This window comes from Macadamia integrifolia, chromosome 11 (genome assembly GCF_013358625.1).
Source record: "Macadamia integrifolia cultivar HAES 741 chromosome 11, SCU_Mint_v3, whole genome shotgun sequence".
In the NCBI taxonomy this organism is placed as follows: Eukaryota; Viridiplantae; Streptophyta; class Magnoliopsida; order Proteales; family Proteaceae; genus Macadamia; species Macadamia integrifolia.
In genome coordinates this window covers 28,906,109-28,921,996 of record NC_056567.1, presented here as the reverse complement: position 1 = coordinate 28,921,996, position 15,888 = coordinate 28,906,109, and the positions used below count along the sequence as shown (strand labels likewise).

Sequence of the window (15,888 nt, the reverse complement as noted above, 5' to 3'; positions counted from 1 at the left end):
GGGGGTGGGTTCATATAGTACTTCATTTATGTCCGCATATTGAAGTAGTCTATGTTACTAAGTAAAGTCCGCATTTGGTGCTTGTTTAACATAAAGAATGGATGGGTAATAATATCATCATACCAGGACCTAATAGCTAAAGCATTGCTAGAATGCCTAGATCAACTAAACAAGAGAATAAAAAAAAGAGGTGAAACTTATAGTATAAGAAATTCAGATTATCTCCCAGGCTGGGCAAAAGGCTTAAAATGATGAAAACAAAAAAGGGGGAGGGGGGACAAGTTTGATGCTTCATAAGAGAAAACAAAGACACATGACAACAACGACTAAAAGCTGACATTAACATGGCATAAGGATGTAAAATTCTTTGACCCCAGGGACCAGGGTTACACATACCCTTTTTTTGTGTTCAATCCTGTTCCCACAGCAGTACCACCTTGTGCAAGCTGCTCCAAAGACAGTTTTGATCTGTTAGAACTCAAAAGAGAAGCAAAAGGAATTGAATAGAAAAATTGAGGTTAAATGAATTTTCCAACCTGATACATGCGGGGTAAAGTATATATTTTACCTGCAACAGAGAACTTAAAAGTTCAAGAGGTTGACTACATGAATCCTTTTCTTACTATCTGATGTAGGGGGGTTCCTAGGTGACTAGGTCTCCTACAAGATTAACTAACTAGGTAGGGTCAACTCAAGGGACTTGGGTAGATAGGACAAAAGAAACTCAACAAACAAGATTAAGCATGCAAAAAAGAATGAGACTAATAAACAAAGTAGCAAAAGCAATAATAATCTAAGCGGAAAAACACATAAACTCTTACTTAAGCTTCAAGTGGGGACATGGGGAAGGGAACAAACGTCATACGAATGTTAGGTTCAGCACAAATCAATCCAAACACCAAATAGGATATGCAAACAATCAATGTCCTCTAGCAGCCAACTAAAATAGAAAAATCAGCAAAGGTTTTGGAAACATAATAGTGACGAAATGTCTTAAAACAATGGGGTAAAAATAGACATAAGCAAAAGAGCATAGGTTGGTTTCAATGTTAATGGGTTGCAACATGTAACAGGGATATATGGAGGTGGGAAGGGTTTAGTTTAATTAGTTACCTTGTTGCTGTCCTGGTCTGAGGAGTAAAGAAGAAGTCGAAGTCCTCCCAAAATAAAGAGTTGCAGTCCAACCTTGGTTGATGAAGAAAATCCAGCTTGTTGTGTAGTGATCCTTGTTGTAGCCGATGGAGCTTGCGTGAGTGATGGAGCTTTCAACAGCTCACGAATAGTGGATACGGCAGGAGCAGTAACCGAGAGACAGAGGATGAGAGAGAGAGAGAGAGCTGTGAGAGAGAGAGGAGGCGTGAAATAGAGGGAGACCGAGAGTGAGAGATGAGAAGAGGGAGAGGGGAGAGAAAGAGAAATCGTGGGGGGGGGGGTTTGGGGGCTATTTTGCCTTCAATATTCTTCATTCATTGATTTTCATTGTGGCCAATGGCCTTACATAAATAATAGGATAATTACTAAAAAGAAAAGGCTAATCTAGGAACATAATCTCAGAAATAAAGAAGTTTCCTAAAAAAAACAAATAGGAATGTTATTTAGTTTCCTACTTAACTCAATGACCTAAATAAATAAAATCCTAGGAAATAATACTAACATATCAGATTTGGTGGGGACCACACAATCTTGGCAAAATCCTAGGAATTAAAATTACATATCAGATTTGGTGGGGGCCACACAATCTTGGCAAAGAAAGGAAGGGGAGGACTCGATCCAGCACTGGGAAGGCTGGACCGAGCCTTCCTTTTCTTTCTTTTTTTCTTCCTCCTTCTAATCCTCCAACCACAAAGAAGGTTGGGTCTTCTTCTTCCTTCAGCTGTATGTCTTGATGTCCCCATCAACTCTCCCCGGTTTGGAAGAATTCACCTCCGGTGAATTAAAGCTCATGTAATACTCAAGTAGGTCTCGGTTGAGTTGTTGGACTTCTTGCATTGTGATCCAAGTATTGTCAATTTCCGGACGTCCATGCCACTTGACCAAGAACTCTCTAGAACCTCCAGTGTGTGTGGACACAATCCTCTCATCAAGGATTTCCTCAACTTCTTCAGTTCTTCTTGTGACCTTAGGCACAGGTGGTAATGAAGTGGGGGGAAGTGGTTGGCTTGGCTCAGAAGTCTCATCAATGTTGAAAGGGAAGTCTTCAAGGTCATCAGGATAGAAAGGGGTAAAGGTAGAGGTACCATGGTATGGGACTAGGTCTTCAACATTGAAAATATTGCTGATCTCCATGCTAGCTTGCAGATCAAGAACATATGCATTGGCACCTATCCTCTTGAGTACCTTGAACGGACCTATGCTACGAGCATGTAGCTTGCTCGCTTTTCCCCTAACAAAACGTTGCGGCTTGATTCTTACCATCACCATATCACCCTCTTGAAACTCTTGTAGCCTTCTGTGCACATCTGCCTTCGATTTGTATTACTCATTACTCAGTGCTATCTGTCTCCTTATACCTGCATGCAAATCATGTATATGCTGAGCAAAAGATTCGGCTGACAGGGAGGTCCTAGAACTAGACACGACTGGGATAAGGTCTATGGGTGCCTGAGGCTGGTATCCTGAACAGATCTCAAAGGGGGACAGACCAGTGGTACGGTTCTTAGAACTATTATATGCAAACTCAGCCTGGCTAAGGACTCGATCCCAACTGATAAGGTGTTCTCCTATGGGGCAATGCAATAAATTCCCTAAGCTCCTATTGACAACCTCGGTCTGGCCATCGGTCTACGGGTGGAAAGCGGAGGAGAAACGGAGCTTCGTGCCCATCATCCGCCATAGGGTCCTCCAAAAATGACTAGTGAACTTAACATCTCTATCGGACACTATGGTGAGGGGTAACCCATGGTACTTGACAACCTCATTAAAAAAAAGTTTGGCTACTATGGATGCATCAGAGGTCTTAGAGCATGGGATGAAATGGGCCATCTTCGAGAAGCGGTCGACAACCACATAAACATAATCATGGCCTCTCGACGTTCTTGGTAAACCAAGCACGAAGTCCATGCTAAGGTCCTGCCAAGGGGAATGGGGAACGGGTAGGGGAGCGTACAAACCCGTGTTTTGCTTTTGTTGTTTGGCGGTTTGGCATGTCCTGCACTGACTCACAACTCTAGCAACATCCCTCTTCAGTCCTGGCCAAAAGAATCGGTCCTCAACGAGGGTGATGGTCTTATCGCGACCGAAGTGGCCAACAACTCCCCCAGTATGCAATTCCCAGATCAGGAAATCTCGGAGTGAAGTCCTGGGAATGCACAACTTGCTTCCTTTAAAAAGAAAGCCCTCCTTAAGTAGGTAGTTCGAGCGGTTGACTGGGTGGCATTCACTCAAGGAAGTGAACGGCTCACTAAAATCAGGATAGGTGGAGTATTGGTCCTTGACTCTCTCGAACCCTAAAACCTCTACACTCATTGCCTGGAGTAGCACACTAGCCCGACTCCTAGCATTGGTGCGAATGAGCAATATGTTCACCCGGCTTAGTGCATCCATAGCAGTATTCTCGACATCAGGTCTATGCTTGAGTACAAAAGTGTACTCTTGGAGAAACTCAACCCACTTGGCATGCCTCTGGTTAAGTTTCTTTTGGGCACTTAGGTATCTCAGAGCTTGGTGATCAGAGAATAGCACAAATTCTTACGGTAAAAGGTAATGTCGCCAATAGCGCAATGATTGGACAACCGCATAGAATTCCTTGTCGTATGTGGAATATCGTTGCCTAGCTTCATTAAGCTTCTCACTAAAATAGGCAATAGGGTGGCCCTCTTGTCCTAGGACACCACCTATCCTAATACCAGATGCATCACAATTCACTTCGAAGACCTTAGAGAAATCTGGGAGGCGCAGGACTGGAGCTTCAGTCATAAGCTTTTTAATCTCATTAAAGGCCTTCGTAGCACTCTTAGTCCATTGAAACTCCTTCTTTTTCATGCAATCGGTGATAGGAGACATAATGGAGCTAAACCGGTAGATGAATCTTCTGTAGAAAGTGGCTAAACCATGAAAGCTTCGTACCTCATGAATGTTAGTTGGCTCAGGCCACTTTACAATCACTCTCACTTTCTCAGGGTCAGCAAATACTCCCTGAGCTGACACAACAAATCCCAAGAAGATGACTTGATCACTCATGAAGGTGCACTTCTTGAGGTTGACATAGAGTTTCTCTTGTAAAAGCACATGAAAAACCTTCTGTAAGTGACCCAAGTGGGAAGACGGGGTCTTACTATAGATGAGGATGTCATCAAAGTAAACCACAAGGAATTGCCAATGAATGGCTGAAGCACTTGATTCATTATCCTCATGAAGGTGCTAGGTGCATTTGACAAGCCAAAAGGCATGACTAACCACTCAAAGAGGCATCCTTCGTCTTGAAGGCTGTCTTCCACTCATCTCCAGGCCTAACCCTAATCTGATGGTACCCGCTTTTGAGATCAATCTTCGAAAAGATCGAAGAGTTGGCCATCATATCCAACATGTCATCAAGCCTAGGGATAGGGAACCTATACTTGATGGTGATCTTATTGATGGCCTTACTATCAACACACATATGCCAGGTGTCATCTTTCTTTGGCGTGAGCAAGGCAGGTACAGCACACGAGCTAAGGCTTTCCCTAATGAATCCCTTCTGCAACAGTTCATCCACTTGCCATTTGAGTTCGGCGTGTTCTTTAGGATTCATTCGGTAATGGGGTAAGTTCGAGAGAGAGAATCCTGGAACTAAGTCAATAGCGTGCTGAATGTCATGCATAGGCAGTAACTCATCAGGTAGTCCCTCAGGGAATAACCTCTCAAATTTCCTCAATAAGGGTTGCACTTCTCTAGGAGCCTCAGTGAATAAGCGTGACCTATCGGTATTACTCTGTATGGCAACTAGAGCATAAATCACCCCTGACTCGTGACACTCTCCTTCAAATTGTTGTTGATTTAAAATGTTGAGTGTTTTAGTGGGGGTGTATTTGGATGTACTTCCCTTGTGTTCTGAAACCCTAGCTTCCCTAGGAGCACTGGGGGTCAGTCTGATCTTCTTCCCTTTGAACTCAAAAACATAGGTGTTAGACTTCCCGTAATTGGTGACATCCCAGTCATATAACTAGGGTCTACCTAGAATGATGTGGGCAACATCCATCTCTAGGACATCACACCACACTCGATCCTCATATCCTGCAAAGTGTAGGGGAACTAAACACCTCAGATTAACGGGAATGGTGGACTGATCAACCCATGCAACCCTGTAAGGCATGGGGTGGGATTCAGGTTTGAGGCCCATTCGAGCAACAACACTCTTGGCAACCACATTCATGCAACTCCCGCTGTCTATGGCGACGCGGCAGTTCTTGCCCTGATGACATGTGTAAGTGATGAAAATATTAGTTCGTCACCAATCATCGCTACCTTTAGGTTGTGAGACCATGCAACGCACAATGCCGAGTTTGAGGTCACCGGCCTCCTCGGTGTCCTCATCAGATATGGTCTCATCTGGTCTATAGTCCTCATACTCATAGTCCTGAAAACACTCTTGGTCACCTTCTTCAGGGGTCTGTTCTCCTATATAAAGATTCCTATTGGGACACTCTCTGGAGAAGTGACCAAACCCACGACACTTGAAGCACTGTTGTTGCCCACTACTCTTGGGTGCTTCTCCCAAAATTCCTTTACCCTTGTTATCAAATTGACGCTATGGTGCAGCAGGGGGTTTTGGGAATCCAGTTGAGCCTTGGGGTGGTTTTTTAAATTGGGACTCCCCAACTTGGAAGCTCTTCCTCTGAGAATAAGTTCTCATGGAGGATTCCACCTCAAGGGCTATCCCGAAGGCCTGTGGAACGTCTCGCACCAGGTGGGGTGCCATACAAGACTGAATTTCGGAGTTGAGCCCTGTAAGGAATCTGGATAGTGTCTGCTCAACATCCTCCTGAATACGGCTTCTAATTTTTAATTCATTGAACTTGCTCATGTATTCGGTACAGTCAACTTCCCTTGCTTTAGGGTATTCATCTCATTCAACAACTGGAGCCTATAAGTGATAGGTAAAAATTCCCTCTTGAGCCGCTCTTGCATCTCTACCCAGGTGGTGATTGGCTCAAGTCCTAGGTGGTCCTCCTGGTACTCTAGGTCTGTCCAGAAGTCCTGGGCAGCTCCAATAAGCTTGAACTTAGCATATCGGTAGCGGACTTCCTCTAGTATATCGTAGAAATCGAAGTACCTATCCATCTGCTTGATCCAATCCAGAAGGATCCTAGCATTAATCTGACCATCGTAGGTAGGGGCATCTACCTTAATCATCCGTCTGACATCAAAGCCCCTATCATGGTGCTTATAACCCTCATCATCTCCATATTGGGTTTGGCGTCTTGGTGGTGGGCCTCGACCCCTACCCTGATCCCTACCACGCCTTAGGCCTTGGAAGTTATCCCCTATCTGGTCATAACCATTAGTCTAGTTATTTTCGTTTACTTCCTCAGGGTTAGGGCCTTTGCCCCTAGGTTCAGTGCCAGTTGTGTTACGGCCTTGCTGTCCACCAGGTTTTGGGCACTTGTCTCAAGGGCAGCCAACTTATCGGTAAGGGCTTGGAGATGGACAGCTTGTGTCTCTTGTATGGCTTGAACGGCTTTCATGAATTCAGCCAGTTGCTCAGATTGGGTGGAGGTGCTAAGGGGGTCAGACATATCCTGGTATGCTCTACCACTACGAGTGGACATAAGGAGATGGGCAGCCAAAGGTACGGTTGCCACCAAAGACTCAAGGTCTACTCAGAGTCTCCAATTGAGACAGGTAGTTAGCCCTCTCAATCTTGAGGTCAGAAATCTCTCTCAAGTATATGATTTTGGAGGGAATAACGTCTAATGCTATTCGGTCCTGCTAACTTAAAAAAGAAAAGGGTGTCCTCTAATCTATGGTATCGCTCTCTTAGCTCAGACTCGACCACGGACAGATGGTGACAGAGACTAGACCTCAAAAGGTAAGACATGTAAACAAGGGACAGCAGTACCTAATTACCCTAAACCTAGACAAAACCATACTCTGATACCAAGATGATGTAGGGGGGTTCCTAGGTGACTAGGTCTCCTACAAGATTAACTAACTAGGTAGGGTCAACTCAAGGGACTTGGGTAGATAAGACAAAAGAAACTCAGCAAACAAGATTAAGCATGCAAAATAGAATGGGACTAATAAACAAAGTAGCAAAAGCAATAATAATCTAGGCGGAAAAACATATAAACTCTTACTTAAGCTTCAAGTGGGGACATGGGGAAGGGAACAAACGTCATACGAATGTTAGGTTCAGCACAAATCAATCCAAACACCAAATAGGATATGCAAACAATCAATGTCCTCTAGCAGACAACTAAAATAGAAAAATCAGCAAAGGTTTTGAAAACATAACAGTGACGAAATGTCTTAAAACAATGGGTAAAAATAGACATAAGCAAAAGGGCATAGGTTGGTTTCAATATTAATGGGCTGCAACATGTAACAGGGATATATGGAGGTGGGAGGGGTTTAGTTTAATTAGTTACCTTGTTGCTGTCCTGGTCTAAGGAGTAAAGAAGAAGTCGAAGTCCTCCCAAAATAAAGAGTTGCAGTCCAACCTTGGTTGATGAAGAAAATCCAGCTTGCTGTGTAGTGATCCTTGTTGTAGCCGATGGAGCTTGCGTGAGTGATGGAGCTTTCAACAGCTCACGAATAGTGGATACAACAGGAGCAGTAACCGAGAGACAGAGGATGAGAGAGAGGGAGCCGTGAGAGAGAGAGAGGAGGCGTGAAACAGAGGGAGACCGAGAGTGAGAGATGAGAAGAGGGAGAGGGGAGAGAAAGAGAAATCGTGGTGGGGGGGTTTGGGGGCTGTTTTGCCTTCAATATTCTTCATTCATTGATTTTCATTGTGGCCAATGGCCTTACATAAATAATAGGATAATTACTAAAAAGAAAAGGCTAATCTAGGAACATAATCTCAGAAATAAAGAAGTTTCCTAAAAAAAACAAATAGGAATGTTATTTAGTTTCCTACTTAACTCAATGACCTAAATAAATAAAATCCTAAGAAATAAAACTACTAAAATATCAGATTTGGTGGGGGCCACACAATCTTGGCAAAATCCTAGGAATTAAAATTACATATCAGATTTGGTGGGGGCCACACAATCTCGGCAAAATCCTAGGAATTAAAATTATATATCAGATTTGGTGGGGGCCACACAACCTTGGCAAAGAAAGGAAGGGGAGGACTCGATCCAGCGCTGGGAAGGTTGGACCGAGCCTTCCTTTTCTTTCTTTTTTTCTTCCTCCTTCTAATCCTCCAACCACAAAGAAGGTTGGGTCTTCTTCTTCCTTCGGCTGTACGTCTTGATGTCCCCATCACTATCCCTCTATCTAGATATATATCTAGCATTAAATCAAAAGCACTCATATTTTTTCCCACAACTTCAACCCAAATTTAGGAATACTTCCCTACATTATTTCTGGTTTCTCTTGCATAGTTTATCATGTCATACATCTAGAGACAGAAAATAAACTAAAATATGAAGACCATAACAAAGAGGGAAAATGAAAAAGCTTACTTGAGTAGCATAGCCACTGAATTCCTGTCCGAGAGTTAAAGATGTGGCATCTTGAGTGTGCGTGCGTCCAATCTTGATGATATCATTGAATTCAAGGGACTGGAAAAAACAGAACAAGGAAAGCTAAATGCCTGAAAAATAGAAGATAGTTTATAGACATGGAAAGAGAGAATACTAGAATAGAATGTTCAATGCCATGAAACCAATGCAATTATAAGATCATCATCAAAAAACCTCATGGATGATTTAATGAATCATATCAGGAAAAAAAAAAAATCCCTTCAACCCATGGTTTAAAGTATCGGTCCGTATCGTATCGTATCGGCCGATACGTATCTATATCGGTCCTTACCGATACGATACATGAACTTTTTAAAACCATTTTGTATCGATACGTATCTTACGATGTGCACCGATACACCACCGATACGCACCGATACGCACCGATACTCTATGAAAAATTCAAAATCGAAGTGAAATGTACGTTTCGGTATGTATCGGTACGTATCGATGTGTATCGAATATCGATACGTATCAGTGTGTATCGGTATGTATCGACCGATACTTACCGATACGGTCATAAAATGGCCAAAATGGGTAATTTTTTAGAAAAACACAATCTTTTGAGGTGTTATTGTTCTAAAGTTGCTGCCAACCATTTTTCTCTCTAACTAAAGTGAAAATCAAGGTTGGGAACAAAGATTTTACATTTATGGGACAACTACAAACCTTTGATTCTTAGTGCGATACTCTCAATTTACTGTTTATGCATAAAACATGCTATATATAATTTTTTTTAACTATTTTTTTATGCAAAAGTGTATAAAAAAGTATTTCCTATCTATTTATGTGCGTATCTTTAGCGTATCTTAGCGTATCTCCGATACGATACGATACCCTCCGATACGTATCTTAATTTTGGCAGACCGATACTGCAAACGATACCGATACTTTAATCCTTGCTTCAACCTAAGTTCTTTACATGGGGAATTTCCAAAAGGAAGCCACTCAATTTTCTAAATTTTTGTCCATAAAGTCATCCAAGTTGACTCTTTTTAGTGCTCATATCAACTCTTCAAAATAAAGCATCTTTAATTTGAATGTATCAGGTGCACCTTCAAAGTAAAGTATCTCTAGCATGGTCATGTTTCCTTATCACAAGGTTTTAAGGATCAATCAGCCAATCCAGATTGGGATCAGTCATGATCAGACAGAAATGGCAAATCCATAGCATGAATTGGATCATTCCTACTAATCTGGATCAGGATTGATCAATCAAATGATCCTTGGCTTCAAGCCAAGATTCAAGGTATCGGGTTTCGACCCTTAGGGAGACCGAAATTTCGGTCGAATTCTGGGAAATTTCGAGAAAACTAGGGAATTTTTCCCGGTTGCCTGGAAACTTTGGTTTCGACCCCCAAAATGTGTGTTTTTTTTGTCTATTTTTTGTGTACGTCCTATTTTAGACATTTCTAACACATTCACATAATTAGTTTCATGGAAAAAACACCTAAAGTCATATTTGTGGTATGAACCAAAGTTTGCTAATGTACGTTGATTCGTTGACTGAAACTATAATACATAAGTACATAGTCTACATTATATGTAGTCTACAATCTACTTAAGTACATAATTGTGAAATACACGAATAAAAGTTTAAAACAAACAAAACATAGTACAAAGGATCCAAAATAAATAAAATATTACATAATTGTGAGTTATCTCTCAACACTCAATAGTGTTTTCCCAAGTTTCCCACCCAAAAGGCCAAAAGTGGTCCAAGCTCCCTTACTTAGGTAGATTTTGCAAGATCCAAGCTTAGATTGACGTTTTTTGGGCACAAAAGGGAAATCTTGAGTGTTTTCCCAAGTTTCTCACTTCATAGATAAAAAAATATGGGGAGAGTGTTGAAATTTTGAAATGAGAACACTTGGTTTTCCATTTAAACATGTTTTATAAAAGTTGGTTCCATCGAAAGGGTCAAACCCATTGGTCCACTCAAAATTTCCCACATTTCGTTCAAAATGTGGGAATTTTGGTCGAAACCTGTCGAAACCAATGACTTTTAAAAGTCACAGGCTATAGGGTATCGGAGTCATGGGATACCATCGAAATGTGAGAAATTTCGACAGTATCACCCAAAAAGTCAACATATTTAGCACCCCTAATACAGCACTAGCGCAGGTTGGTGCCTAAGTATAATGATCGATTACACACAGGAACAATAAAAACTAAATTGTATGTAGCAAATCTAAAGAAGATCCAATATATTACAACTAGCATGAAAACACCCACAGAGCTTCAATAATGATAATCACATCTAGAAGGAAGAAGCTAAATCTGATTCAACCTTCAAATGTAAAGAAGTCTGCAACTGTTTCAAGCTCGGTATAAATCTTGAGTTTATTTCAACTGCCGCAGCTATGTGCATAACCTGGATGAAAAAGTCACAGTCCTCATTAGTAACCCATGAGATTAGGGGTTTACCACTAAAATGGAAAAACCGGAGCTGTATGCAATTCTCAGACCAAACACTCAACCAAAAACAATATCATGACAACTCTTTAATAGGTGAAGCAAAATCATTAATATTTTTTAGAGGACACAAAAACCTACAGGATAGCTCAAGGTCAGAAAGATGAGCCAAGGGCTTACAGTTGGAAATGTGTCATTGGAAGATTGTGATCTATTGACATGGTCATTTGGATGCACAAACTTTTCACCCCTCTTGTGGCCAAGAATCTCCAAGGCTCTATTTGCAATTACCTGGATAAAGCAAAATAATGAGTCAATATATCATAGATCCTAAATTAAATACACAGAAGGAAAACAATGACCAACCTCATTGGCATTCATGTTACTTTGAGTTCCACTGCCAGTCTGCCATATAACAAGTGGAATGATCATTCAGTTTTCCCTCAGAAACTTCTTGGGCTGCCTGCATTATTGCCTTCCCAATTGTTGGATCAAGACCATACTCCAAGTTCACCTGCCATTGATAACATTACCCCAAGTATATCTTGTATCAGAGAATAAATCATGTATGTAGTAGAAAATTGTGAACATAGTAAGAAAGCAAGATGAACAACACCCAATCTTTTAGACCATACGTACATGATACATAAATTAAATTTAACAGCATGGGGGAACATAACCAAACCGAAGTTGCTTACAAATATTGAGACATGGAAGCTATAAACTGGCCAACCGTTATGTTACATCAGGGAATTAGACGAAATTGAACAAAATCAAAAGAGTATTCAATCAATTCAAAATTCATTCAGTTGATAACGGTAAGTTGCACTATTGCAACATGTTGGTCACAGGTTCGAAACTTGGAAACAGTCTCTCCTATGAAGCCCAAACCCTGCAATAGTAGGAGCCTTGCTCATTGGGTTTCTCTTAACCCTACAACAGCAGGAGCCTCGTGTACTGGGTTGCTCTGCTGCATTGAAATCTTGAACTATCAAGGAAGGATCAACCCCCCCCCCCCCGCACATACAAGCCAAGATCCTATGGTCTTCGCATGTGGAGCTCAAGCAACCTTTCCTTTGTGGTGGCGCCAAAGGAAAATAAATGTTTGGAAAACTCTTCAAATGCACTTCCCAGGAGATGAACATTCGACATCCCTGCTCTGATACCATGTTCGCTACCGTTTCACCTAAAAGCTCGAATTGTTAAGGAAGGAAAGTGTCAATGTATGCATCAATACTCAACATTTTTATATAAGAGAATCCACGCAGTAAGATTCTTCAGACGATTACTCATAAAAACAGGATTTTGACAAACATAAGGAATTTCATGGTGACACTGCTATATCATTAGATTACATTGGTTTTGTTATCCAGGACAGACACAACGAAGAGTGTGGGAAGCTGAATCTGCATATGACCAACCTCACAATTTCCATAGGTGGAACCTATAGAAACCTATCATTACCTAATTCATAAGAAATTCCAATAAACTCTAATTTGTAGCAGCTTCACATATTAAAACAAGAAGCCACCTAGAAAAGCTAAAGAAAGCACTTAAAGAGACAAAAACAACAGCAGATAACAACATAAATGTGACATAGGAGTACAAAATCAATGACTAACCTTGGCTGCACATTTTTTAAGAATTCCAAAGGCACGAATGATTGGTTCAGGCATCCGTTCTCGCTCACCACCAATATCAAAATTCTGCAATGACCTCTGAGTTTGAGCACCCCACAACCTAAAAATAGCTAATGATAATCAGATTGAAGCCAAAACCATCGGAAACAATACCAAAGAGTAAAAAAAAACAAAGTTATTTGCACAACACAGCCACTCCAAAACCGATAAGACTCAATGCAACTGGGTCGAGTTACAAGAAGGTATGTTGTTCAGTTTGATGTGATACTTCTATAATTGAATATCTTAACATAATCGAGTGATACCAGCTGCCTACCAGTTCAGATGGAAATATTTCTGCCGTCACTGGATGAACTAATTTATCCGAAAATGATCCAATCAAGACATTACTGAAAGCGAGTTTTTTGCTTCCCACTAACAGAATAAAACACTTTTTACTGATTATAGGAGGGGACTAAGAAATCAAAATCACGTAATGAACTACAACTTGGTTGTTTGTGCGGATGATTGAGTATTAATACACAAAAAAATATGGCAATCAAAAGATAAAACGAAAGAGGGAATACGAACTTGTCGGAGGGTAGTTGAATCGGTCCAAATGTATCTCGTTCCTCCCTGAACGCCGTCGAAAAAGACCTCAAAGACATGGAATGCCAGGTCAATAACAGTGTTGACGTTGTCGATGAAGATGAGAGGCGACGTGAAGCCATTAACATCGCCATTTCTAGTTCACTAAAGAAAAGCAAATGGTAGGGTGAGAGCACAAAAACTAAACAGTGAAAGAAATATAAAGGAACAAGATCAAAGAAACACTACAGAATGACTTCAAAAATCGACACCTGCCGCAATTCGGGACGGGTTAATTGACGCCGGTAACGTCGCGGGAAGAGACCGAGAAAATAAATGAGAGAGAGAGAGAGTGGGAAGTAAGGAAGAAGATACGGACTGAACCAGTAACGACAAGTAACTGGAGCTTGAGACAGATAAAAAAAATAAATAAATAAAAATTGGAAAAGTTTCTCGTAAGCGTCACCATGGTTGGTGAAGTCTAACGCTTCACTTCTGACTTAGTAGATATATAAATGAAAACTGATAGCTACGCCGCCGGTGTATGGTAAAATAGCAGATAACACCAATTGGAGCACATGATGGGGTATCATCAGGAAAGGTACATGAATCCTTTAAAAAAGGGGAAGAGAGATAGACATAATGATTGTTAACTTATGGTATACTGAAAATATACCCAACCTTTTCCCATAAATGATGGAGGATCCCACACACTATTTCTAATATCATAATCCAATCGGTCAAATTGGTATGGATAGAATCCAATTTCCAACAGTCTTGAGCGACTGATTCATGAGTTTGGATGATCGGATCACTAGGTTTTCATATATGAGGGACCAATTTTAGGGTTTTTGGGACTGATTTGACTATCTGATTTTGAGTTTAAAATCTTCGATCCCACATTAATGTCAATGGTCACATATTAGCTCCAAAAAAAAAAAAATTAATAAATAAATAAAGGGCTCAAATTGGAATTCAAAGTTTTTTCTAAATTAGAAAATTAATGTTGGATGAAAATGAATATAACATACAAAAGTGACCCATTTTTTATAATCTGAACTAGTTACTCTACTCATTTTGAAGTTAAAATTATACCAATGAGATTTTTTTGCCTTGTACTTGCATTTTTTGGGTAGTTACTCAACTGTTTTTTGCCTTGTCTTTCGTGCTTACTCATAAATACATACTTTATGTATAGATAGTGCATTACGAAAAAAAAAAAAAAGAATATGATAGATAGTGAAGTGTTATATCTGGCTCAACAAAGTGACATTAAGATTTTCTGAGCAAAAAATGCCAACATGTATGTTGAGTGCACCATTTTTTATTTTCTTTAATCATTTTGACATGATCAAAGTTTTTTTTTTTTCTCCCTCTCTTTTTTATGAGGATGCAAATAAATTGATTAAACATAACATTTTCAATATTGTCCCTAATCACACCTGAAAATGGATCAAGCCTAGCATGCCGAGCCCATTTTTATGCTATTGCTACCTACCTTTCTTTCATCTTAATACATATAGATCCAAAAATATTCATGAATACTCACTTATCAGAAAATATGTTATAGTTCTTCTAAGGTTATCTTTTATCATCAAAGTTAATTCGATATTTAAGTAACAGTATAAAACAATGAAAGGTTTAATATAGAATCGTGTTTGAACTGTTGCATAAGAATACTCAATTCTTATATACCCATCTAACGTTAGAAATGTTAACCATATTTCATACACGACCATGATAAAAATCTTTTCAAGATAAAATCTTACACATTGTTGGAAAATCACAATGCATAAACTAGACAATCTTAACAACTACCCAACCAACAACCATGACATTGTGAACTATTGTACAAAACGCCTATTGATAGAGAGGTTAATTATTATCCGTTTAGGCAAAGCAACATGTTTTAATGTGGTCACTAATTTATCATCACTCCTCACCAAAAAAATAATAATAATACTTTATCATCACCTTCTAACCCATTACAAAGACACAACAACCAAATACACCATTCTTTAATTCCCTGTGTTGAAGAGAAAAATGACATTCTAAGTTCAAATGCCATTATATAAAGGCATACTAGTTCTATTCTGCAACTATTATGTAAGAACCCAGACACTTGTTGCTTCCCCTCTTATATTCTAGATGACCTACGGGCCTTCCCACCGACTCTCTTGTTGGCCCATGGGGCCTTGAATAGGATAGAACCAAGATAAGATGGGACATGCCTCCTTAGGAAAGGAAAAGTTCCACGTAAATATTGGTAACTTTTCTTTTTTTGGTTAAATCATGTAGAATATTCCTAGTTTGAAAATTGTGCTATGAAGACCATCTATCGTTATTCTATTGTTTTATGAAAAAAAGTGGGCCAGCGGCCGCAGGCGCGCCCGCGCCTCACATGTTCTCTCTCTATCTTTTTTAATGACACGAGTATCCTGCATACGAATTTACATATATTGAAACTCTTCTACCCTTTTTATGAGTATGTGAGGAGGAAGCAATGTATATTGATATATTATGGAATAACTTTATCAATAAGTATAGAATACGAAGTGTTCAATTACAGATCAAAGGTTCCACAAAAAAAAAAAAAAAAA

At 40.0% G+C, this 15,888-nt stretch overlaps 1 pseudogene; it reads right to left on the bottom strand.

Annotated features, from left to right (window-relative positions):
- The window catches only part of LOC122093054, an 18,185-nt pseudogene extending 4,500 nt beyond the window's left edge, over positions 1–13,685 (bottom strand).
- Positions 13,686–15,888: the final 2,203 nt, after the last annotated feature.